This window comes from Tachyglossus aculeatus, chromosome 5 (genome assembly GCF_015852505.1).
Source record: "Tachyglossus aculeatus isolate mTacAcu1 chromosome 5, mTacAcu1.pri, whole genome shotgun sequence".
NCBI classification, from domain to species: Eukaryota; Metazoa; Chordata; class Mammalia; order Monotremata; family Tachyglossidae; genus Tachyglossus; species Tachyglossus aculeatus.
The window spans coordinates 13746093-13770635 of record NC_052070.1 but is presented as its reverse complement, the minus strand read 5'-3'; the positions used below and the strand labels follow the sequence as shown (position 1 = coordinate 13770635).

Genomic DNA, 24543 nt, shown 5'->3' with positions numbered 1-24543 from the left:
TTACTCCCCTTTTCCTCTGCTCCCCCTCTCCTTCCCATTGCTCCCACTCACTCCCTCTGTTCTACCTCCCTCCCCACCCCAGAGTGCTTGTGTGTATAAATGTACGTATTTATAATTCTATTTATTTTATTAATTATGTGTATATATCTATGATTCTATTTATTGATATTCATGCTGCTAATGCCTGTTTACTTGTTTTGATGTCTGTCTCCCCCCTTCTAGACTGTGAGCCCGTTGTGGGCAGGGATTGTCTCTATTTTTTGCCCAACTGTACTTTCCAGGAGCTTAGTATAGTGCTCTGCCCACAGTAAGTACTCAATAAATACGATTGAATTAATGAACGAAGCACAATATGGTGCCATGAATACACTAAGTGCTCAACAAATACCATTGATGGGTTGGCATTTATTCAGTGCTTACTATGTGCAGAGTACCATATCAATATTTATTTTATTTTGTTAATATGTTTTGTTTTGTTGTCTGTCTCCCCCTTCTAGACTGTGTGCCCACTGTTGGGTAGGGACCGTCTCTATATGTTGCCAACTTGTTCTTCCCAAGCGCTTAGTACAGTGCTCTGCACACAGTAAGCACTCAATAAATACGATTGAATGAATGAATAAATTACTCTATTTATTTTTCTTGTACATATTTATTCTATTTATTTTATTTTGTTAATATGTTTTGTTTTGTTGTCTGTCTCCCACTTCAGGACTGTGAGCCCGCTGTTGGGTAGGGACCGTCTTTATATGTTGCCAACTTGTTCTTCCCAAGCGCTTAGTACAGTGCTCTGCACACAGTAAGCACTGACTAAATACGATTGAATGAATGAATGAATATCAAGCTCTTGGGAGAGTGTACATGATCCCTGCTCTCCAGTAGTTTGCAATCTATCAGGGAGGAACTTACAATCAAGCCATATAGCAAGGAGCTAAACGCTTAGTAAAGTGCTCTGCACACAGTAAGCGCTCAATAAATATGATTGAGTGAATGAATGAATGAGCTAGCCATGTGGATAAGAGTTTCGTTCGCACAATCCATCTGTTCGGCCAGCCTTACACACATTATCTCTGCATGGGCCTAGATTCCTCACCCATTAATTTACGTTACACAGAGAATCTCCCGCTTACTCTATATTGGAGGCAAACCAACCTTTGACCTAGCCACCTGATTTCAATCAATCAATCAATCAATCAGTCGTATTTATTGAGCGCTTACTGTGTGCAGAGCACTGTACTAAGCGCTTAGGAAGTACAAGTTGGCAACATATACAGTCCCTACCCAACAGTGGGCTCACTGTCTCTATATGTTGCCAACTTGTACTTCCCAAGCACTTAGTACAGTGCTCTGCACTCAATAAGCGCTCAATAAATACGATTGATTGATTGATTGATTGATAGAAGGGGAGACAGACAACAAAACATATTAACAAAATAAAATAAATAGAACAGATATGTGCAAGTAAAATAAATAAATAAATAGAGAAATATGTACAAACATATATACATATGTACAGGACATATATACATATATACACCAAGCACTGCCGCTCCTCTGATCGAAATCTCCTGTTGGAATTTTAAAAGAGACCCGCTCTTTCTCCGCTTTAAAAAATATTGGTTGGTGAAAGTTCTAAGAATTGTAAATACACTGTTAAAGATATGTACGATTGTCTGTTTTGGGGAACATTTGTGACAGCGCCATGAGTCATTACTCACCTTCTGTTCAGGCAGAATCCAGAGCCATCCAGCTAGAGGAATGAAGAGTTGGGTTAGCAGGAGATTATTAAGCCACAGCACAAGAAGCCCTTCTGGCCATCCTGTAGTCCTGGGACTTTGCCAGACAGCACTGGAGGGAAAGGAGCAAGCAATAAAAGAGACAGAGACAAAGAAATAAATACAATAATAATAATAATAATGGCATTTATTAAGCAGTTACTATGTGCAAGGCACTGTTCTAAGCGCTGGGGAGGTTACAAGGTGATCAAGTGATCCCAAGGGGGCTCACAGTCTTAATCCCCATTTTACAGCTGAGGTAACTGAGGCCCAGAGAAGTGAAATGACTTGCCCAAAGTCACACAGCTGACAAATGGTAGAGCCAGGATTTGAACCCATGACCTCTGACTCCAAAGTCGGTGCTCTTTCCATTGAGCCACGCTGCTTCCCTGTAATGCTTTCCACTCCCGTCTCCAACCCCCTTTCCAGCACAAATGGGGAAGAACTCTGCCAGATCCTGTCCATTTTAAATAGTCATTCATTCAATCGTATTTATTGAGCGCTTACTGTGTGCAGAGCACGGTACTAAGCGCTTGGGAAGTACAAGATGGCAACATCTAGAAACGGTCCCTACCCAACGGCGGGCTCACAGTCTAGAAGGGGGAGACAGACAACAAAACAAAACATATTAACAAAATGAAATGAATAGAATAAATATGTACAAATAAAATAAATAAATAAATAGAGTAATCAATCCGTACAAAACATATATACATATATACAGGAGCTGTGGGGAGGGGAAGGAGGTACGGCAGGGTTGATGGGGAGGGGATAGTCAAAATACAAGTCCAGATGCAGGAGTTTTATATTTCCTGCACAAATGGGCCCTGACTCTCCGTGGTTCTGACATTAATAAGCAGTCCTTAATGCCCTACTCCAAGAGGCCTTTCCAGACTAATCCCCACTTTTCCTCATCTCCCATTCCCTTCCGCATCACCCTGACTTCCTCCCTTTGCTTTTCCCCCCTTTCCCTGCCCCACAGCACTTATCTATAGAACTGTCATTTTATTTATTTATATTGATGCCTGTTTACTTGTATTGATGTCTGCCTCCCCCAGTCTCTAGACTGTGAGCCCGCTGTGGGCAGGGGCTGTCTCTCTTTAGTAAGCACTTGGTACAGTGCTCTGCACACAGTAAGCGCTCAATAAATATGATTGAATGAATGAATGATTGAATGAATAGCAGTGCCTGACTATTCTGCATGGAAAGAGGTGGATCACGTGAGAGAGAGACCGCTTCTCGGCCTGTTGGAAGGTCATGGGTTCTCATCCCAGCTCCGCCGCTGGTCTGCTGTGGGACCTTGGGTAAGTCACATCACTTCTCTGTGCCTAAGTTACCTCATCTGTCAAATGGGGATTAAGACTGTGAGCCCCATAATAATATAAATATTAATAATGGCATTTGTTAATAATAATGGTATTTGTTAAGTGCTTACTACGTGCCAGGCACTATACGAAGTGCTGGGGTGGATCCAAGCAAATTGGATTGGACGCAGTCCCTGTCCCACAACGAGGACAGCTTCTGTCCATTTTAAGTAATCAATCAATCAATCAATCAATCAATCGTATTTATTGAGCGCTTACTATGTGCAGAGCACTGTACTAAGCGCTTGGGAAGTACAAATTGGCAACACATAGAGACAGTCCCTACCCAACAGTGGGCTCACAGTCTAAAAGGGGGAGACAAATTACTGAGTTGGTAGACATGTTACAGACTAGAGGAGGAGACAGACATTAACATAAATGAATAAAGTAAGGATATATACATAAGCATTGCGGGGATGGGGAGGGGGTGAATAAAGGGGGCAAATCAGGGTGACACAGAAGGGAGTGGGAGAAAAGGAAATGAAGGCTTAGTCAGGGAAGACCTCTTGGAGGAGATCAGACCTCTTGGAGGAGATCTTGGAGGAGTAGTCATTCATTCATTCATTCATTCATTGCAGAGTCATTCTAGAGGATCTTCTAGACTGTAAGCCCACTGTTGGGTAGGGACCGTCTCTATATGTTGCCAACTTGTACTTCCCAAGAGCTTAGTACAGAGCTCTGCACACAGTAAGCGCTCAATAACTACGATTGATTGATTGATTGATTGATTGAGGAGTGCCGTCATTTCCTATTCATAGCAACTCCATGGATATGTTTTCTCAAGAACGTCCTGTCCTCCCCCATAATCTGTAACCTTTCTAATCATTCTTCCATTGTCATTATTATGGTCTCTAGCCATCTAGCTGCCAATCTGCCTCTTCCACGTTTTCCCTGGACTTTTTGTAGTGTTATTATTTTCTCCAGAGAATTAGTCGTCCTGATTACGAATCCAAATTAAACCCTACATCTCCCCTTATCTGTAATTTTTTTTCAGTGTCTGTTTTCCCCACAAAGGGATATTCACCCTACAGAACTAATGTACATGTCTATAAATTGTATGTTATCATATATTCATTTACATTAATGTCAGTCACCCCTTCTAGACTCTAATCTCTTTGTAGGCAGGGAATGTGTTTACCTACCCTAGTGTATTGTACTTAGGGAAGCAGCGTGGCTCAGGGGAAAGAGCACAGGCTTTGGAGTCAGAGGTCATGGGTTCAAATCACTTAACTTCTCTGTGCCTCAGTTCCGTCATCTGTAAAATGGGGATTAAGACTGTGAGCCCCCCGTGGGACAACCTTGTCACCTTGTAACCTCCCCAGCGCGTAGAACAGTGCTTTGCACCTGGTAACCTCCCCATTGCTTAGAAAAGTGCTTTGCACATAGTAAGCGCTTAATAAATGCTATCATTATTATTACTTTCCCAAGCACTTAGTACAGTGCTCTGAGCACAATAGTGCTCAACAAAGACCACTGATTGATTGATTACTTTCCTACAAGGCAATAAGCTCGTTAAGAGTAGGGATCATATCTTCTAGCTCTTATGTGGAGCTCTGCTGTGCTCAATTAATTCTACTGATGAAGAAGGAGATCGTGATAACTGATCACTGTTGGGGAACAGAGGTTGACTTTCACTGTAAATCGACAGAGGGCAAAGACCTATCAGTGGCATTTATTGAGTGCTTACTTTGTACTGAGCACTTGGGAGAGTACAGTGCAACAGAGTTCGTAGACACTTTCCATGCCTAGAGAAGCAGCGTGGCTCAGTTGAAAGAGAACGGGCTTTGGAGTCAGAGGTCATGGGTTCAAATTCCAGCTCCAGCAATTGTCAGCTGTGTGACCTGGACAAGTCACTTAACTTCTCTGTGCCTCAGTTACCTCATCTGTAAAATGGGGATTAAGACTGTGAGCCCCACATGGGACAACCTGATCACCTTGTAACCTCCCCAGTGCTTAGAACAGTGCTTTGCATATAGTAAGTGCTTAATAAATGTCATTATTATTATTATTATTATTATTATTTAAGGGGGAGACCAGGACTTTAGAGAAGCAGTGTGGCCTAATATGTGAACCTGTTGTTGGGTAAGGACCATCTCTATATGTTGCCGACTTGTACTTCCCAAGCGCTTAGTACAGTGCTCTGCACACAGTAAGCGTTCAATAAATATGATTGAATGAATGAATAATGGAAGAACTTGGGCCTGGGAATCAGAGGACCTGGGTTCTAATCCTGACCCCACCACTTGTCTGCTGCGTGACTTGGTCAAGTCACTTAACTCCTTTGTGCCTCAATTACCTCAAATGTAATATGGGGATTAAGACTTTGAAGCCCATGTGGGATCCGGACTGCGTATAACCCGATTTGCTTGTATCCACCCCAGTCTACAATACAAGACAATCACATCCCGCATGGGCTCACAGTCCAACTAGGAGGTAGAATAGGAATCAAATCCTCATTTGGTAGATGAGGGAACTGAGGCACCAAAAGGTTAACTGACTTGTCCAGGGTCACATAGCAGGCATGTAGAAGAGCTGGGATTAGAACCCAGGTCCTTTGATTCTCAGCCTCCTGCTCTTTCCATTAGGCCACACTGCTTCCTGAAATGTTACTGGGAAGGTGAATGAGCCAAAGAGGGAGCAGGAGGAGGGTGGTGTTGGAGAGGTAGAAGGGAGAATTTAGGAAGGTCATAGCTGGTGGTTTCAATTTTATGGATAAATTGGGTGGCCAGGCCATTAGGGACAAGAGCTAGATCAATGGCATTTATTGAGCACTTACTGTGTACAGAGTAGAGAAGCAGCGTGGCTCACTGGAAAGAGCCTGGGCTTTGGAGTCATAGTTCATGGGTTCAAATCCTGGCTTTGCCAATTGTCAGCTGTGTGACTTTGGACAAGTCACTTAACTTCTCTGGGCCTCAGTTACCTCATCTGTAAAATGTGGGTTAGGACTGTGAGTCTGACGTGGGACAACCTGATCATCTTGTAACTTCCCCAGTGTGTAGAACAGTGCTTTGCATAAAGTAAGTGCTTAATAAATGCTATTATTATTATTATTATTACTATACTAAGCACTTGGGAAAGTATACTACAATATAGTTGGAAGGAACCATTTCTGCCTGCCTGGACATACCCCAGTACCTCAAATTAAATATGTCCAAAATTGAACTCTTTATCTTCCCACCCAAACCCTATCCTCCCCCTCTTTTCCATTACTGTAGACAATACCACTATTCTACCTACCTCACAGGCTGATAACCTTGGTGTTGTCCTCAACTCATCTAATAATAATAATAACGATGATGGCATTTATTAAGTGCGTACTATGTGCGAAGCGCTGTTCTAAGTGCAGAGGAGGTTGCAAGGTGATTACAAGGAGGGTAGAGAAGCAGTGTGGCTCAGTGGAAAGAGCCTGGGCTTGGGAGTCAGAGGTCAGGGGTTCTAACCCCGGCTCCACCACTTATCAGCTGTGTGACTTTGGGCAAGTCACTTAACTTCTCTGTGCCTCAGTTGCCTCATCTGGAAAATGGGGATTAAGACTGTGAGCTCTATGTGGGACAACCTGATTTCCTTGTATCTCCCCCAATGCTTAGAACAGTGCTCAGCACATAGTAAGCGCTTAACAAATACCAAAATTGTTATTAAGGTCATCAGGTTGTCCCACTGGGGGCTCACAGTCTTAATCCCCATTTTACAGATGAGGTAACAGGCACAGAGAAGTGAAGTGACTTGCCCAAAGTCACACAGCTGACAATTGGTGGAGCTGGGATTTGAACCCCTGACCTCTGGCTCCAAAGCCCGTGCTCTTTCCACTGAGCCATGCTGCTTCTCGCTCTCATTCCACCCACATATTCAGTTTGTCAAGAAATTCTGTCAATTCTATCTTCACAACATTGCTAAAATCCACTCTTTCCTCTCCAACCAAACTGCTAACCCGCTAATCCAAGCACATATCCTATCTCACCTCAAATACTATATCTGCCTCCTCACAGACCTCCCGGCCTTCTATCTCTCCCCAGTCCAATCCAGACTTCACTCTGCTACACAAATCATTCATCAACAATAATGTTCAGTTCACTCCTCCTCCTCCTTAGGAGCCTCCAGTGCCCACCCACCTGTGCATCAGAGAGAAACTCCTCACCATTGGCTTTAAAGCACTCAGTCAGTTTGCCCCACCCTACCTCACCCCACAAATATCTTATTCATTCATTCATTCATTCAATCGTATTTATTGAGCGCTTCCAGCCCAGCCCACACACTCCACTCCTCTAGTGCCAGTTTTCTCACTATGCCCCTATTTTTGTCCATCTTACCACTGACCCCTTTCCCACATCCACCCCCTAGCCTAGAACTCACTCCCTCTCCATTTATACCAGAACAATCCTCTCACTGTTACTAAGGTCACATCTCCTCCAAGAGTCCTTCCCTGATTATGCCCTCTTTCCCCCGACTCGCTTTTCCTTCTATGTTAACTATGCATTTCAATCTGTGAACGTTGGACATTCGAAGCATTGGGGCTTAGTGGAAAGAGCACGGGCTCTGGAGTCAGCGGTCATGGGTTCAAATTCCAGCTCCGCCAATTGTCAGCTGTGTGACTTTGGGCAAGTCTCTGTGCCTCAGTTACCTCATCTGTAAAATGGGGATGAAGACTGTGAGCCCCCTGTGGGACAACCTGATCACCTTGTAACCTCCCAGTGCTTTGAACAGTGCTTTGCACTTGGTAAGCACTTAATAAATGCCATTATTCTCCCCCTTCTAGACTGTGAGCCCACAGTTGGGTAGGGACTGTCTCTATATGTTGCCAGCTTGTACTTCCCAAGTGCTTAGTACAGTGCTCTGCACACAGTAAGCACTCAATAAATACAAATGAATGAATGAATTAATTAATTAATTTGATTTTCGCCCCACCCCAAACTCCAGAGCACTTATTAGTTTTTTATTCATATTAATCTGTCTCCCCTTCTAGACTGTAAACTCTTTATGAGCAGGGATCATGTCCAGTAATTCTGTTTGTTCTTTCCAAAGTGTTGAGTACAGTGCTCTGCATATAGCAAGTGCTCAATAAATACTATTAATTGACTGACCAATTAAATGAATAGGATCTTATATTCTACAGGATTGCAGAGGCTTGGGACAGGGTGTTTAAGGAGGGAGTGAAAAGTCTGAAAGGGCTGGCATGGACATTGGGCATGGGGGTCAATAAAGGTGGAGAAGTATGGTTGCTAGGAGGAAAAGGCAGAGTTAACACAGGTGAGGATGATTTTGAGATCGATAAGGTCAGTCACGTGGCTGGATTTCACTCCCAGCTCAAGTAGAGGAGCAGAGGAAACATGCTGTGGAGGTGATCCAGGACTGCAGGTTTTTTGGGGGGTTTTAGTGGTATTTGTCAAGCACTTACAATGTGCCAGGCACTCTATTAAGTGCTGGGGTAGATAGACGTTAATCAGGTTGGACACAATCTGTTTCTCACATAAGGTTCTCAGTTTTAATCTCCTTTTTCAGATGAAATAACTAAGGCAGAGAGAAGTGAAGTGACTTGCCTAAGGTCACACACAGACAAGTAGAGGAGTTGGAATTAGAACCCAGGTCCTTCTGACTTCCAGTCTGTGCTCTATCCATTAGGCCACCTGGCTGGTTGTATGAGACTGATGGAGGGAAAGGGAATGAGGGAATTGAGTTTAGTGAAGAGAGTGGAATTAAAGGTATGGATTTATCCACCAAGAGGCGGCAGATTGTGTATGGGAAGCAAATGGGGCAAGATGCTAGAGATACTGGAGAAGGGGATCAAGAGATCCAAGGTTTCTGTGGGAGGAACAAGACAGTTTTACAGAAAGCCCTTGTTTGGGAGAGAAGACAGGAGAGAAAGTTGAGATCAGAGAGGAGAATTTCAGAGTTGGTGGGGAATAATAATAATTCTGGTATCTGTTAAGTGCTTTCTATGTGCTAAGCACTGTTGTAAGCACTGGGGTAGATACAAGGCGATCAGGTTTTCCCACCTGGGGTTTCACAGTCTTAATCCTCATTTTACAGATGAGGTAACTGAGGCCCAGAGAAGCCATATGGTTTAGTAGAAAGAGCATGGACTTGTGATTCAGAGGTCATGGGTTCTAATCTCACTTCCACCATTTGTCTACTGTTTGGCCTTGGGCAAGCCACTCTACTTCTCTGTCCCTCCGTTATCTCATCTGTAAAATGAGGGTGGAGACTATGAGCCCTATGTGGGACAGGGACTGTGATCAACCCTATTTGCTTGTATCTACCCCAGTGCTTAGTACAGTGCCTGGCACACCATAAGCACTTAAATGCCACAATCATTATTTTTATTGTTACATATAACAGAGGTGGTAGACCCATTACTGCTCTACCTAAAGTGATTCAGAAAGTTGAAGGAGGGCCTTTTGGGGTGGTAAAATGATCGTGACCATTCATTCATTCAATCGTATTTACTGAGCACTTACTGTGTGCAGAGCACTGTACTAAGTGCTTGGGAAGTACAAGTTGGCAACATATAGAGACGGTCCCTGCCCAGTAGATGAAGCGAGCGGTAGAGGTGGATAAAGTGGCATTCAGAGGAAGGGTAATAAAGGTTGGAGGTGGCATTAGAGGGTAAGAAAGATGTCAACTATTCCCTTTTCTAGGGAATCCAGGGGACTGGGAGAGGATAAATCACTCTCTGGAGAGAGCCACTGAGGAGACAGTATCACCTGGAGAGAGCCAGATTTCAGTGACTGGAAGAGGAGTGATTGGGTCAGGGAAAGGTCAAGGATGAAGGAAAGCTTTCCTATTACAGAGAGGGGTTCCACAGACAGCACTTGGCTGGGGTTCTCGAGGCGGGGAGGGGTTGCCACGATGGGTGGTTGGGAGCAGCTGACTCATGGAGAGGGAGATTTGAGGGAGCTGTAGCAGATAAGGACAGGAATGGTGTGATTAGAGGATGGGGATTGCGAGGACACGGTGAGTTTCAGAGCCATTTAAAAGCTAGAAGACTGAACATTCAGAGCAGTCGCGGCTTAATATTGAGTTTCCAGTGATTAATTGTGGGACTGAAGTACTGAACTGCAGGTTCTTCACGTAGATTAGAAAAAAAAATCCCACCCTGTGCTTCCAAAGGAGATTTTTCAAGAAAAGCACTTCAGTTCTTCACTGCCCTCTTCTGCGTTTTCTAAAATGCTGCACTGACAAGAAGCCAGTATTCCCATAGGTCTTCGGTAAAGTGCTTCAGTCACGGACCCATGGTGCAAGTGAGCAAAAGATAAGGGATAGGAAGAGAATACCATATTTCACATGGGAAAGAGCATTCAATGTCAAATATTCAGATAGTTGATGATTAATGGCTTTGAAAAGGCAAAAATAAATGCAGTTTACTAGTAGCATGTTGTTCATGCAGTGGCGAATTGAAAAGCATCCATAGATCATTACAAACAAATCATCTTTTTTCTGAATGATTTAATTTTAAGGTATATATTAAAATGCAAAAGATGTCATCCCGTACAAACTCTAGAATGTAAAATTACTGGAAAATCCCTTATCCTTCAGGGCCTTTAATGACTGATGGAGAAGCTCTTGTGAAATGGTTCACTTTCATCTTGTTTCAGCCTCATAGTTTAACTTGGATTTTTATTGTATTTCAGGTCAGTTGAACATCGACAATAACCAGTGGCATATACAATAGAAAACGCTTCAAAGTCCTCATCTCTAACCTTGAAACCAACTGGAATAGAAAACTAACAGAGGTAAAATTCCTTTCACTGTTGTTTGCCACACTTTATGGCACTCCTGTAAGGGTACTTTATTTTTTTCAGAAGTATTTTTCTTTCATTTTCCATAGCATGGAGGGTAGAAATAAAACATTTTCAGGCTGTGACTTCATTGGCACAAACAGGTTAATCTTTAAAGAATGAACCTCGCTACTTGCTCAAGCAAGGTTGGCAACTTCCTCATGACTGTATCAGAATCTGGGCTGGATGGCTTTCTTTTCTATGAAAAATCTTCCACCTATACTTCAGTGTAGCTGACTTTTGTGAAGAGCAAAATCTTCTCCAGGCTAAGACTGAAGATAGAGTGCAATACACTACAAAATCAAAAGGGCAAAATGTAGCTGTGAAAGTAGATGGGAGGGATTGAGAGATTGCCTTGGCCTACAGGAGTCATGGTTGGCCTACAGAACGGAGTTGGTTTGGCCTACAGGAGTATCGACTTGGCTTTGAAAGTGGCTTATGAAGTGAAATTGGTTGGACCTACAGGAGTGTAGACTTGGCCACAAAGTGAAGTTGGTTTGGACAACTGGAATATCTATTCGGTTTGTAAAGTGGCATTGGTTTGGCCTACAGGAGCATTCACTTGACCTGTGAAGTGGAATTGGTTTGGTGTATGGGGCAGAGGTGGAAAAAAAACACTACCACAAAAAGGAGGGAGAGGATAATCAGAATTCAAAAACAGCAAGAGCACTAACATTGAAAGCTCTCTTTACACTTCTCCAGCAACTTCTGCCTGGAGGTCGTATATACAAAACTTGTAAGCAGATGTCAGCAAAGCAAACCCTACCAACTCAACCCTAGGGTGGAAAAACACTGTTTTCAGTCTTTCAGTCCTCAGCCATATGGATCAACAATAAGGCAATCAGTAATGTTTATTGAGCAATTAGCATTTGTAGACAATTATTTTTCCCATCTTCAAAGCCTTACTGAAGGCACTTCTCTTCCAAGAGGCTTTCCCTGACTAAGCCCTTCTTTCCTTTTCTCCCACTCCCTTCTACCTTGTCCTGATTTGCTCCCTTTATTCTCCCCTATCCTCCCCACCAACCCCATAGCATTTATATACTACATATATTATGTACATTTGTATATATATACCAGCTTATATTTCAAGCACTTAGTACAGTGCTCTGCATACAGCAAATGTTCAATAAATATGAATGAATGAATATACATATCTGTAAATTTATTTACATTAATGTCTGTCTCCCCTTCTAGGCCATAAGTACATTGTGGGCAGAAAATGTGTCCATTATATTGTTGTGTTGTACTCTCCCATGGACTTATTGCAGTGCTCTGCAAACAGTGAGATCTCAAGAAATATCATTGATTGATAGAACACCTACAATAGAATGGATAGAGAAAATGGAATGAATAGTCATGAACCCTGCCCTCAAGGAACTTCCAGTCAACCAAGGGTGAAGAGCATTAAAATAACTGACGGGTAGAAGGAAGAAGGAAAGTCTATAAATATGTTAGTTCATGCTTAATAGCTAACATAAATCAATTCATGTCAACATGGGCTGGAGGTAGTTTGGGATAAGTAACTGTGAAGTTGGCACAGAAATTCTGAGGCAGAAGTTGAGGGGATATAACCTGGCAAAAACAGAAATTAATGAGGGAAGGGCTCCTATAGGATATGTGATTAAAAGCAGCATGGAGTAGTGGATGGAGGATGGAATTGGAAGTCAGAAGTTCATGGGTTCTAATCCCGGCTCCACCGCTTGTCTGCCATGTGATCTTGGGAAAGTCACTTGGCTTCTCTGGGCTACAGTTCCCTCATCTGTCAAATGGAGATTAAGACTGTGGACCCCATGTGGGATCCAGGACTGTGTCCTACCCAATTTGCTTGTATCCACCCCAGCACTTAGTACAGTCCCTGGCACATAGTTAGCACATAACAAATACCAATATTATTATTACAGAGTAATTATAATATCATTTATTCAGCACTTCTTATGTGCTAAGCACCAGGGTAGAGTCAAAGTGATGAGATCAGACCCAGTTCTTATCCAACATGAGACTCTCAATCTGTTTTATCTCCATTTTACAGATGAGGAGACTGACGACCAGAGAGGTAAAATGACTTGACCAAGATCACACATTAGGTCAGTGGTAGAGCTGGGATTCAAACCAGAGCCATATGCCTCGCAGTCCTGTGCTCTTTCCACTATGAAGTTGGGGTATGGTTTGGTAACCACTCCAACAAAGGGGCTTGGAGTCAGAGGACCTGGGTTCCAATCCCTGCTCTGCCACCTACCTGCTGTGTGACTTTGGGGAAGTCACTTGGCCTCTCTGTGCTCAGTTACCTCATTTGTAAAATAGGGATTCAATACCTGTCCTCTCTCCTGCTTTGACTATGTGTGGGACAGGGACTGGGTCCAACCTGATGAACTTGTATCTACCCCAGTGCTTAGAATTGAGGTTGACTCATAATAAGCGCTTAACAGATGCCATTATAATTGGAGGGTTTACTCGTGCTTTGGGGTGATTTTTCCTTCTGTTTTTTTCATGAATAATGCAGTCATGTGTTCTATAAACATCTTTTCTCTCATACACCCAGGATTAATATGGTCCATTTATCCCAGTAGCCAAGATATCTGCTTCTCCTGTCAGTTCACTTCTACTCATTAATTTATCTGGCAACCTAGATTCATTACATAACTTAGGAAGAGTATTCTTCATTTTTTTTTTAAACCGGTACTTTCAATTTCCATTCATTAAGTTTCTATATTTGGAGTAGGTTGCATCTACCTGTTCAACTTCCATTAAGGATTCCTGAAATAGGATGCAGAATGTTGATAATTTCTGCATCCTTACCTTATAAATCCTTATGTGTGTGTGTGTGTGTGTGTGTGTGTGTGTGTGTGTATAACTGTGTATGTATATATATGCATATGTGTTTAGTTCTCTGAAAACATGGGAACTACATTCTGTAAGAAGAGAAGCAGCGTTGTCTATCAGAGAAACAGTGTGGCTCAGTGGAAAGAGCCTGGGTTTAGGAGTCAGAGGTTGTGGGTTCTACTCTGGCTCCTCCACTTATCTGCTGTGTGACCTAGGGCAAGTCACTTAACTTCTCTGTGTCTCAGTTACCTCACCTGTAAAATGGGGATTAAGATTGTGAGCTCCATGTGGGACAACCTGATTACCTTGTATCTACCCCAGTGCTTAGCATGGCACATAGTAAGCGCTTAACAAATACCATCGTTATTACAGAGCACGAGACTGGCAGTTAGACTACCTGGGTTTTAATCCCAGTTCTACCACTTGCTTGTTGTGTGACCTTTGGCAAATCAGAGTCATTTCTCTGTGCCTGTTTCCTCATCTGTAAAATGGGGATGTAAATATCTGTTTTCCCTCCCTCTAGACTGTGAGTCTCATGTGGGACAAAGACTGTGTCCTATCTGATAATCCTGAATCTTTCTCAGTTCTTTGCACATAGTAAGCATTTAACAAATGCCCTGATTATTCTTATTATTTCATTATTGAACTATCCTAATTTAAGAAAAACTCTAGCTGCTAGTGTTCACATCTTGAACCCATGCTGCATATGTGCACCCAACTGTGTCTTCTAATATTGCCTTTGTTCTACTATGACATAAGCTGTTGGAAGAATGTTCCCTAATTCACCCAAAGTGAACACATGTGTTATAGGAGGAAAGATGTGTGTGTGTGAGACTACGTGTATGTATATACACTGAACATACACCTGCCGAGGGGATAGCTAATCCTTCCAGAGAGTGATATTATTGGATGCAGGTCAGAAGATTTGTCTTGTCTTATGTTGTCGAGTTTTTTCTGACCCACAGCGACTCCATGGACACAGCTCTCCCAGGACGCCCCACCTCCATCTGCAATCGTTCTGGTAGTGAATCCATAGAGTTTTCTTTGTAAAGATATGGAAGTGGTTGACCATTGCCTTCTTCCATGCAGTAAACTTGAGTCTCCACTCTCGACTTTCTCCTGTGCCGCTGCTGCCCAGGAAAGGGGAGTTTTGACTTGTAGCATTTTCATTCATTCATTCAATCGCATTTATTGAGCACTTACTGTGTGCAGAACACTGTACTAAGCACTTGGGAAGTACAAGTTGGCAACATATAGAGATGGTCCCTACCCAACAGTGGGCTCACAGTCTAGAAGGGGGAGACAGAAAACAAAACAAAACACATTAACAAAATAAAATAAATAGAATAAATATGTACAAATAAAATAAATAGAGTAATAAATATGTACAAACATATATACATATATACAGGTGTTGTGGGGAGGGGAAGGAGGTAAGGCGGGGCAGAGGAGGAGGGGGAGAGGAAGAAGCGGCTCAGTCTGGGAAGGCCTCCTGGAGGAGGTGAGCTCTCAGTAGGGCCTTGAAGGGAGAAAGAGAGCTAGCTTGGCGGATGTGCGGAGGGAGGGCATTCCAGGCCAGGGGGATGATGTGGGCCGGGGGTCAATGGCGGGACAGGCGAGAACGAGGTACAGTGAGGAGGTTAGCGGCAGAGGAGCAGAGGGTGCGGGCTGGGCTGTAGAGGGAGAGAAGAGAGGTGAGGTAGAAGGGGACGAGGTGATGGAGAGCCTTGAAGCCCAGGGTGAGGAGTTTTTGCCTGATGCGTAGGTTGATTGGTAGCCACTGGAGATTTGAGGAGGGGAGTAACATGCCCAGAGAGTTTCTGGACAAAGACAATCCAGGCAGCGGCATAAAGTAGGGATTGAAGTAGGGAGAGAGATTGAAGTGGGGAGAGACAGGAGGATGGGAGAAGAGGAGGCTGATACAGTAATCCAGACAGGATAGGATGAGAGCTTGAATGAGCAGGGTAGCGGTTTGGATGGAGAGGAAAGGGCTGATCTTGGCAATGTTGCGGGGGTGAGACCGGCAGGTTTTGGTAATGGCTTGGATGTGAGGGGTGAAAGAGAGAGCGGAGTTGAGGTTGACACCAAGTTTGCGGGCTTGTGAGACGGGAAGGATGGTAGTGCTGTCAGCAGATTGCCTTCCACTCACTAGCCACGGGCCAAAATAGGAACGGAATGGGTATGCCTTATCTTGACTCTCCCTCTCATAGCCGAGACTGGTAGAGGACTGAAAACTCTCCAGGTGCGATCCTGAGAGATTTCAGAAGGTTTATCCACCCTTAAAAGTCCCCAAAGACCAGAGGGGAGCCTGCTGGACTTATCAAGAAACATAGTGTCACCACCTGGGAGGGTGGAGCCTGGATTTATCTCTTGAGAAGCAGCGTGGCTCAGTGGAAAGAGCACGGGCTTTGGAGTCAGAGGTCATGGATTCAAATCCCGGCTCTGCCAAATGTCAGCTGTGTGACTTTGGGCAAGTCACTTAATTTAACTTCTCTGTGCCTCCATTACCTCATCTGTAAAAAGGAGATTAAGACTGTGATCACCTCGTAACCTCCCCAGCACTTAGAACAGTGCTTTGCACATAGTAAGTGCTTAGTAAATGCCATCATTATTATTATTATTGAGAAATTTGCACCTGGATCTGTGACTTCAACACTTGTTATTCTCCCCAGCCCCACAACACTAATGTACATATTGTTAAATTACATATTATAAATAATTTATTCATATTAATGTCTGTCTCCCCCTCTAGACTGTAAACTTGTTATGGGCAGGGAACATGTCCACTAATTCTGCTGCATTATACTCTCCCAAGTGCTTAGTACAGTGCTGGTCACAAAGCAAATGCTCAAAAAATAACATTGAATTGATTCTGAGGTGAGGAGGGGGATGATTCCAATTTGGGAGATTGAATGATAGAAATATAGTCTTGAAATATGCTAAGGTTCACGGGATGCATTAGCAAATTTTCTCAATCAGCCAAGTAACTTCCTCCAGTGTTGATGGTAATGACAGAGTAACATTCTTTTCATCAAAAGGGAGTTGGATAAGGTCAAAGCTGAAAAAAAATGTGCAAATTGCATCCCACTTCCTGCCTATTATCTTATTCGATGTCGGTTTGGGAAGATTCCAACATAAAGTTTCTTCGAGATGAAAATTCAGCATTAAGAAACAGTTTCTTTCCACTCTTTTTGTCTGATTCCATGGAGTCCAATATTACTTATCCGCTCTGCACTCCAAAAAATGTTTTCCTTTTAAGGATGATTCAACTGATCATTTATCCCTGATTTGGAGAGGCAGGAGACAAACCAGGTTTAGTGGCTGGAAGGCCCTAGAAACTCACTCGGGCTCCAATCAATCAATCAGTGGTATTTAGCAAGTGCTTTAACTGTGTGCAGAGCACTGCATGCTTTAAGCATTCGGTGAGTTGATTGAGGATTTCCCTGTCAATCAACCTCAGTAAATTATCTGCACAAGTTAATCAGGTTTCAGCAGCCATTTCCTGCTTGTGAATGATCTCTTGAAATTGTAGGACGGGAGGGGAAGAGGTCATTGCTGAGAGAAGGGAGCACTTTTCATCCATGTAAGTGTGCATAAAAAAAATTGTGCTAGAAAGCCACCCAACCAGTGGTATTTACTGAGTGCATACTGTGAGCAGAGCACTGTATTTCCTTGGGAGAGTAAAGTGTAACAGAATCTGTAGACACGCTTCCGGACAAGTTTGACCTCTTCTTCGTGGCTCTGACCTGGACCATTACCCTATAGAAGGTTTCTGAGACTTTAGCCAGTGATTTAATCAGTGATTTAATCAGTGATTTAATCACTGAATCAGTACTAGGAATAAACGTCTATTTCAGCTAAGTAAAAGAGAAGCAATTATTCTTTCTCAGTACATAATCTACATGTGTTTGTGTGTCTGAAGAGCTAATATAAAACTCTATAGTAAGTAAATCCTTTAGACAGCATTAGTAAGTTAGTGCACTTTAAGATGGATACTGCAAAATGAACAAGTTGTGTATTTCAGTCGTGCCAGAAATAATTTAGGAGCATAGGGTATTTGCTGCACGTCCTCCTGTACTCACGCTATTTGAGGACCTTGATTATACCAGACATCTGCAGGGCAACTAAAATCTAATCATAGATTGTAGAGGCTTTATTTGTCATGTTCCAGATCCATACATCACCATCCAAATGAAAATTATACTGATGAGGTTGTTGCAGTTCCCTTTGTTGTCAAGCGGATATTTTGCATGGACCATCAAGTCCAACAAGGAAATGTGGCAATTTGTGTTTGAGACAAATTATTTCTGACATCAGTTATGTGATGGTTGCTTGGCTTTGCGGAAGTTGGAAGGAGCTGTGAGCTACTTCTGAAAGGAAAGAGACCAGAGAGCACCTGTGGCATGATACAGTTGGGTCTTTGGAAGCAATGGTTTGACCTATCCTAGTAAACATAGAGTCCAAGTTCACTTTATACGTTCACCCAAGATGAAGAATTCAAAGTGTGAAGAGACATGGCGGAAAGAACATGTTCTTGTGAGTCAGAGAACCTGCTTTCTAATCATGGCTAGGGCACTTATCTGCTGTGTTACCTTGATCAAATTTCTTAATTTCTCTCTCTCTCTCTTTCTCTCTCTCTCTTCGTTAAGTACTTCCTATTAGCCAGGCACTGCACTAAGCACTGGAGAAGATACAAGTTCATCTGTTTGGACATGGTCTATATCCTACTTGGGGGTCACAGTATTAATCCCCATTGTACAGACAAGCTAAGGCACAGAGAAGTTAAGTCACTTGTCCAAAGTCACACAGCAGACAAGTGGCGGAACTGGAATTAGAGCTCAGGTGCTTTTGAATCCCAGGCCTGTGCTCTATCCACTAAGCCCTGCTGCTTCTCTCTGTCTCAGTTTCCTCATCTATAAAATGGGGATTAAATACCCGTTATCCCTCCTTCTTAAACTGCAAGCTCCCTGTGGAGCAAGGACTGTGTCCATTCTTCATACACTATATCTACCTCAGTGCTTAGTACAATGTTTGGCACATGGTAAGCACTTAGCCAATATTATTATTATCATTGCCATTAATAATAATAATAATAAAACATTGAGGTAGAAACCATTTGAGGATTTACTCTCTCCTAGTCATTTGGAGTTATGATAGAGGGTCAATCAATCAATCATATTTATTGAGCGCTTACTGTGTGCAGAGCACTGTATTAAGCATTTGGGAAGTACAAGTTGGCAACATATAGAGACAGTCCCTACCCAACAGTGGGCTCACAGTCTAGAAGGGGGAGACAGAGAACAAAACCAAACATATTAACAAAATAAAATAAATAGAATAGATATGTACAAGTAAATTAAATAAATAAATAGAGTAATAAATATGTACAAACATATATACAGGTGCTGTGGGTCTTGTCTTATGCCGTTGAGATGTCTCCGAGCCATAGTGACTCCATGGACACATCTCTCCCAGAATGCCCCACCTCCACCTGCAATCATTCTGGTAGTGGATCCATAGGGTTTTCTTGGTAAAAATATGGAAGTGGTTTACCATTGTCTCCTTCCGCACAGTAAACCCGAGTCTTCACACTCAACTCTCTCCTGTGCCACTGCTGCCCAGCACAGGGGACTCTTTACTTGTCAAATTTGAGGATGGAGGGCGTTCCAGGCCAGAGGCAAAACCTAAGCTAGGGGTGGGTTGGAGGCACAGTGAGATTAGCACAAGAGGAGCGAAGTATGTGGGCTTAGTTGTAGAAGGAGAGATGCAAAGTGAGGTAGGTTGGGGAAAGGTGATTGAGTGCTTTAAAGCCTGTGAAGAGGAGTTTTTTGATTGATGTAGAGTTGGACAGGCAACCACTGGAGTTTTTTGAGGAGTAGGGTGATGTGTCCAGAACATTTTTGTAGAAAAATGATCTGGACAACAGAGTGAAGTATGGACAGGGGTGGGGAAAGACGGGAGGTCAGCAAGGAGGCTGATGCAGTAATCTAGGAGGAATAGGATGTGATTGTATTAATGTGTTAGTGGTTTGGATGGAGAGGAAAGGGCAGATTTTAACGATGTTGTGAAGGTGGGATCGACAGGATTTACTGATGGACGGAATCTGTGGGTTGAGTGACAGAGAGGAGTCAAGGATAATACCAAGGTTATGGGCTTGTGAGACAGGAAGGATGGTAGTGCCATCTACAATGATGGGAAAGTCAGGGGGAGGACAGGGTTTGGGTGGGAAAATGAGGACTTCTGTTTTGGCCATGTTAGATTTGAAGTTGAGAGAACATCTACATAGAGATGACTTTCATTCAATCATATTTATTGAGTGCTTCCATGAGCAGAGCACTCTACTAAGTGCTTGGAAAGCGCAATATAGCTGTAAAGAGAGAGAATCCCTGCCCACATCAGGCTTACAGTCTAGAGGGGGGAAGGCAGGAGGAGATGTGAGACTGGAGAGAGGGAGAGAGAGCAGGGCTGGAGATCTATATTTGAGGTGAAGGGTAGTGGATCCAGAAACTACCGATTTCAGCCTTCTGCCAGGTCTTATGAACTAAACCATCTCTGGATTTCTTCATAATCATCTTCGTCATCCTCTTATCAAAACAATGATGGCCTAGGGGAGAGACCACAGGGCCAGAAATCACAAGACCTGGGTTCTAATCCCTCACCTGCCATTTGCCTGCCGTGTCATCTTGGACAAATCACTGAAGTTCTCTATGCCATAGTTTCCTCATCTGTAAAATGGAGATTAATTACCTGTTCTCTCTCACACTTTAATAATAATAATAATGTTGGTATTTATTAAGCACTTACTATGTGCCATACACTGTTCTAAATACAAGGTTATCAGGTTGTCCCACGTAGGGCTCACAGTCTTCATCCCCATTTTACAGATGAGGTAACTGAGGCTCAGAGAAGTTAAGCGACTTGCCCAAGGTCATACAGCTGACAAGCGGCGGAGCCGGGATTCGAACCCATGACCTCTGACTCCCAAGCCCGGGCTCTTTCCACTGAGCCACACTGCTTCTACTTTGGACTGCAGGCCCCATGTAGGACTAGGATTTTGTACAATTTGATTGTATTGTATCTGTGCCAGTGCTTAATACACAGTAAGCACTTAACAAATACCACATTTGTTATTATTAGTTCCTCAGAGGGCTGTCAATATGGAGGGAGAGGTAAGAAAACATAAGCTGCTAAATTGACAATAGGTCAAAGTGAACGGCTCAATTCAAATGATTGAAAACAAAAGGGAATTAAGTAAATGATAAAAGAGATATACACATAAGGGCTAATGTGTTTGATTTTAAAAAATGGTCATGGGCAGGAAGGTGGGATTAATCAGGCCCTGCCCTTGGCAGAGGTGAGTTTTTAGGAGAGTGACACACAATAATTTTATAGATAGGGTATACATCAGCCACTGTCTCTTGGAGTTTTGTGTCTGTAACAAATTCTACTACATCTCAATTGTTTGGTTGTAGAATTCAAAACCTCCTGGTCACAGCAAGCATAAGCAGCAAGATTCACTGTTACAGGGCTAGTGTTTTTCCCCTATTCCTTAAGCCATGATAGCACTTTCTGTTTTTGAGGATCCTATTTTTACCCTGTGTCATCCATTTTGGTCTATTCTAAGGTGACCTGTGCAGAAGAATACCAACCCCTCACGAGACTGCTTTCCTAAGCATAAAGTTTTGGGAACATAGCTGGGGTATTTGGTTTAGATTCTGTTCAGTGCTTGTTGCAGACTTCAGGTTTTTCCTTTACATTTTACTGCTTTCACTGTCTGGGTTTACAATGCAAGATAGGGTAACCGTGTCTTTACTAAGAGCCTTTGGGCTGCCAGAGAAAAAGGAGGAGAACCAAGGCAGGAAAGTGTCAGTGAAATCAAGGATAGACAATGTTTCAAAGAGAAATGGTGTGGTTCACAGTGTCGGAGGCAACTGAGAGGTGGAGAGGAATTAGTAAGCAGTAGGGGCCCATGGATTGGGGAAGAAGGAGGTCACTAGTGATGTTAAAATGTCACTGTTTCCATGGAGTGAAGTGGGAGGAAGTCAGAATTCAGGGAATTGAGGAGAGGAGGTAGATGCAATGGTTGGAGACAACTCAAGGAGTTTGGAGAGAAATGGTAGGAGCGGAATGGGTTCATAACTGGAGGATGCCATGAGGGAGGGTTTTTTTAGGCTAGGGGAGACATGGGCATATTTGAAAGCAATCAATCAATCAAAGGTATTTATTGAACTATTACTTGTGCAGACTTTGTACTAGGTGCTTGGGTGAGTACAGTTTAACAGAGTTGGCAGACATGTTCCCTACTCAAAAGGAGCTTACAGTCTAGAAGGGGAGACAGACATTAAAATAAATTATGGATATATATATATGAATGCTTTTCAATAAAGGTTGCAAATCCAAGGGCAAGGGTGATGCAGAAGAGAAAGGGAATAGGAGAAATGAGGGCTTATTCAGCAAATGCCTCTTGGAGAAGATGTGATTTTAATAGTGCTGTGAAGGTGGGGAGAGGAGTGGTCTCCAGGATATGAAAGGGGAGGGAATTCCCGGCTAGAAGCAGAGCATGATTGAGGAATTGGTGGTGAACTAGGTGAGACTGAGGTATGGTGAGTCGGTTGGTGTTAGAGGAGTGAAGTGGATTGTTGCATTGCAGTAGTGGTCATTGAGAGCTTTAAAGCTAAGCTTCTGTTTGATGCAGAGATGGATGGGTAAGCACTGGAGGCTCTTGAGGAGGGGGGGAACATGGACTGAATGGGCTTTTTGTAGAAAAATGACCCGGGCATCAGAGTGAAATATTGGCTGAAGTGGGGAGAGATAGGAGGCAGGGAGATCAGTAAGGAGGATGATGCAGAAGTAAAAGTGGAATGGAATCAGTGCTTGGATCAATATGGTAGCAGATGAAAGAGTGGATTTTAGTGTTATTGTGAAAGCAATGGGGTACAAGCCATTCCACATCTGCCCCACTCCTCAAGAACCTCCAGTGGTTGCCCGTCCACTTCCACATCAAACACAAACTCCTCTTGTCCTGTCTTATGCTGTCGAGTCGTCTCGGACCCATAGCGACGCCATGGACGCATCTCTCCCAGAATGCCCCACCTCCATCTGCCATCATTCTGGTAGTGGACCCATAGAGTTTTCTTGGTTCAAATCCTGAAGTGGTTTACCATTGCCTCCTTCCACGCAGTAAGCTTGAGCCTCCACCCTCGACTCTCTCCCGTGCCACTGCTGCCCAGCGCAGGGGAATTTTGACCTGTAGCAGATTGTCTTCCACTCGGCAGCCACTGGCCAAGCTAGGAATGGAATGGGTAGGCCTCTGCTTGACTCTCCCTCCCATAATCGAGACTGGTAGAGTACTGGAAACTCTTCAGGGGCAACCCTGAGAGGATAGAAACTCCTCACCATTGACTTTAAAGCCCTCAGCCTGCTCCACCTACCTTACCACATTGGATTTCCTATTACATCTCAAGCACACTTTGCTCCTCTAATACCAAGCTTCTTTGTGCATCTCATCTATCCTGCCACTGACCCCTTGACCAAATCTTCCCTGTGGCCTGGAATGTCCTCTCTGCCTTCTAGCCGGCAGGGAAGGTGTCTGTTTATTGTTGTATTGAACTCTCCCAAGCACTTAGTACAGTGCTCTGTACACAATAAACACTCAATACGATAAAATGAATGACTATAGGACAGGCCACCACTCTCCGTACCTTCAGAGCAATTCTAAATCCCCATCTCCTCCAAGAGACCCTCCTGGAGTAAACCCTCATTACCCCAAATTCTTCCCCCTTCCATGTCACCTATGCACTTGTATCTGTACCCTTCAAGTACCTTATATTTAGCCCACCCTCAGCATTTATGTAAATATCAATCTATCATTCATATTTATTGAGCGCTTACCGTGTGTCGAGGACTGTGCTAAGTGCGTGGGAGCGTATAATATAACAGAGTTGGTAGAAACGTTCCCTGCCCACAACGAGCTTACAGTCTAGAGTTCATGCATCTGTAATGAATTTTAAATGGTTATCTTTCCTTCTAGATTGTGAGCTTCTTGTGGCAGGGAATATGTCTCTTCCAACTACTTAATATAGAGGTCTATAGAACAATCCCACACAATAAGCTCTCAATAAATACTGTCGATCGACTGATTGATCTGAACACGGTCGCTTAGGTCAGTGTGCTGATGTACGTGGCTTCCTTCTGAGCTCTGATGTTTGTGCACTGGATAGCTTTTCATCCTACTTTATATTACAAGTGTTTAATCAAGGCTGCTGTTCAATCAAAAGTCACCCTGCACAGGGAATTTTGACTGTAGAATCAATGTTTGGTAATTGTTGAACTGTTTGGTGCATTCTGAATTATGATACATTCCATCATCTTTTCTTTAGTCTCTAGCTTTAACGTGTTTTTCCACACCAGTGCCAGTTACCATAAAGCAATTGCTAAGTGACCCAAGGTCTGTCAATTATGGGTATTGAGACAAACCTTGTTCTAGGAATTAGCACACTAGTGTTTGCATAATGTGAAATGGAAAAAATTAGCATAAAATCTTGAATACAGCTGACAATTTTGCCAGTGTCTTGCACTGTTATTTTAATTTTAAACATTTCATTATCAGAAGCCAACTAAAATTCATCTTTTCAGACCAATACATGACCTAGCTTATTCCTCTAGCTGTACCAAATTTATGTATGTGGTTATAGACATTTGGAAATAGTTTAGAATTCCAAATATCATGTTGAATTGAAGACTTTTTTGCCGGTTCTGCCTTGCTTTATGGATCTTAGTTCTATAATCTCTAGCCTTTAAGCTTGTTGAAGTCAG

General features: G+C 43.1%; 1 protein-coding gene and 1 non-coding gene across 4 annotated transcripts in view; one reads left to right on the top strand and one right to left on the bottom strand.

Annotated features, from left to right (window-relative positions):
* The window catches only part of DLGAP1 (DLG associated protein 1), a 1082148-nt gene that overhangs the window by 396950 nt on the left and 660655 nt on the right, over positions 1-24543 (top strand). For all 3 annotated transcript variants that reach the window (XM_038747081.1, XM_038747079.1, XM_038747080.1), the window contains one exon: positions 10762-10863. The gene's annotated coding sequence lies outside the window, so the exon portion shown is untranslated. The remainder of the gene's footprint in view (positions 1-10761; positions 10864-24543) is intronic.
* LOC119929116 lies at positions 22974-23111 on the bottom strand. The gene has a single exon (XR_005451256.1). It is a non-coding gene; the product is annotated as a small nucleolar RNA SNORA7 (small nucleolar RNA).